Below are 2974 nucleotides of genomic sequence, written 5' to 3'. Positions count from 1 at the left end.
CAAAATCCCAAAGGGCTTCTACTTACTCAAAAGTAGATTCTGGGGCCGGCCCGGTGGTGCACTGCTACAGTGCGCCACTTGGGAGCCTGGCGGCACTCCCGCCAAGGGTTCGGATCCCACATACAGACCAGCTGCTCACTAGCTGAGCAAGGTGTGGGCGCAGCGCCGAGGGTTGCAATCCCGTTGCCGGTCCCAGTCCAGTACAGGCGTGACACTGAGGGTTGCGATCCGTTGCCGGTCATGAAAAAAGACAAAAAGGGGGAAAAAAAAAAGAAAGTAGAGTACAGGCGTGACACTGAGGGTTGCGATCCGTTGCCGGTCATGAAAAAAGACAAAAAGGGGGGAAAAAAAAGAAAGTATACAAAAAGGGGGAAAAAAAAAAGAAAGTAGATTCTGAACACCATAACACTTATCTGTGTCATAGCATGATCATCACATTCTAATTGCATGTTTAACCATCTGTCTTTGATGACAGTGAATTCCTTGAGGACGTAACCCTTGATTTAAATGTCTTTGTATACCCAGTATTAAGTGTGTAATAAATGCTCAAGCCTTGTTGAATGTTTAATGCTTGTGCAATTACTAAATGCATCAAGGATTCTTGACTTCTTCCCTGACTGGTTATTTATCCTCGATTTACAATTTAATCTTGTCCAATCAGTGTTTCCTAATCACTCTGTAAGCACCATGTAGTTCTGCTAGGCATTAGAGGGGTACATAAGACAAAATGTACTGCTTCACAAGAGCATCACCATCTGTTGGGGATGGCTGACAAGTAAGCAAGTAACTGAACCCCGGTGTCTCTCTATGCAAACAGAGGTGAGAAACTTTCTTCCAACTACCTCACAAGATGCTGGGGGTATCTAATAAAATAATGCATGCAAAAAGTGCTTTTTAAGTTGCAAAGTATCATTTAAAAACTTAATACTTAGAATTTTGTAGAAGTTTGGCACTGTATTTGAATTCTTCTTTATTCTGGATCATTGAAGAAAATATAGAAACTTTGCTATAGATGCTGTCAGAGGCGGTGTAGGCTGAAATTTGAGTAACTATATGTAGACACTATTGCCTTTGATTCTCTATGTTTATGCAGCTTCAGCAATGGTCTGCTCATTCTCTAGTTTTATGCCTTTAAGTTATTCAGTGCTTGGAAAGATTATGGACAGGGACTTTGTTCTCCTACAGTATCTGTAGTACACATCTTTTAGTGTAACAAAGAAGATGGCATAAATTAACACACGTGTATCTACACATTTGTTCAAAAAGAAATACAGGAAGGTAAGTCAGAAACTAATGAAATGGACTGCCTAGAGAGGGTGGGCAAGCAAACACTGGGGAATGACAATAAGTAGTAATGAATGAAGGGCGAGCGGCATTTCCTTGAGTAACGTCTTTGCAAAGTGCTAACTTTCAGCACTGTCTTAGTGTATCGCATTCCAAATAAATAATAAACAAACAAACAGAGAAAATCAACTAGTCTTTGGTAGGAAGGTAAATTTCAAGTGGAATGCAAAATATGACAAATTAGCTAACTTTACTAAAAATAAATAATATCATTACACTTCTTTATTATCATTATTATTTCATATTGCTCCTTCAGGAGGTGAGGAAGATAAGGACCAACCTAAGTAATTTTAGAAAACAGTATTTTGATTATAAATTATAAAGCTAATGACAAAAGGAACGGCATACATTATTGTACTGTAGTACATTTGTTTTCTGCAGGGTTAGTAATTCTGAAGCTATTTCAAATGTATTCTAAGATTGAGCAAATATATAAATATGTTGTGGATAATGAGAGACAAGTTTCTTATTTTTGAAGAAAGAAGTTATAATTCAAGGGAGGAGGCTAGAATGAACCTTGTGATGTTTGATTTGAATCAGAGGTATTAGAATGAACTAATCTCTATGCATATTATACATATGTAGATAAACAGACGTAGACATAGGTGCATGTGCATGCATACTTATATTTTACTTATGTTTTCTATGTCTGCTGATAGGGCCTAGAAGCAATGACACTACAGTCACAATGAGCATGCCTAGAGTCCCAAAATGGTTTAGAAATGCCACTTTTCACACTCACACACAAAAGAAAATAAAAATGAGTTTACTTTAGCATTGGATGAGTCAAGAGCTAGCACAGGGAAAATACGAGATGAGCCTGGGACAACTTAGGGTGCCAAAAAATAAGGAAATGCCTGAAAATTGATGGGGCATATAAAAAAGATACAGGAGCCAACCCAAAGAAGCTTCTGATGGCCAATTTTATGACAAAATAAGCAACAAAATAAATACATACTTATAGTAATGGATTGCAACCCATAAAATGAAGAAAATATCATTGTTCTATACTGATATAAAGAAATGATTTAATAAATAAATCAATGGGAGAGAATGAAAGCTTTTTCCTTCATAGAATTCCAATTAATAAATGAGGAAAGACAGATTAACACCATCACTTGGCAAACATCATAGCAATAATTGTTGCAGCCAAGATTCATCAATAGAAACTGAAATTAGTGAGTGAAAGTATGACAAGGAAGATCCTGTCTAGATACAAACATATCTGTACAAAGTGTCTCCCCATAACCAACTTATCAAATAAATGGAGGAAAACAGCAACTTTCCATTGGCCAACAAGGAAGAAACCTCCTTAACCAATGATCAAATTTATCATGACTAATAATAAAACATGCGGCCATCCTTTGTGTACTAATATGATATTGAGAACACAGAATCATTTTTATGATATTCTGGCCAAAAATGCATTTTCTGAATTTAAATGTGGTGGAAGAGCAAATGGTAGATATACCAACATGCAATTAACCTGTATTCTCCCTAAGTGTCATAGTTATAAACAAAAAATAATAAACAAATATATAATAAAGACGGAGGACCTGCCCCAGCTTCGAGGAGATGAAGGAGACAAGGTGCCTAAAAGCAGACTTAATATAGGATCCTGAGCCTAAAA

This window comes from Galeopterus variegatus, unplaced genomic scaffold, assembly GCF_000696425.1.
Source record: "Galeopterus variegatus unplaced genomic scaffold, G_variegatus-3.0.2 Scaffold2461, whole genome shotgun sequence".
Lineage (NCBI taxonomy): Eukaryota > Metazoa > Chordata > Mammalia > Dermoptera > Cynocephalidae > Galeopterus > Galeopterus variegatus.
This window is presented reverse-complemented; position numbering follows the sequence as displayed.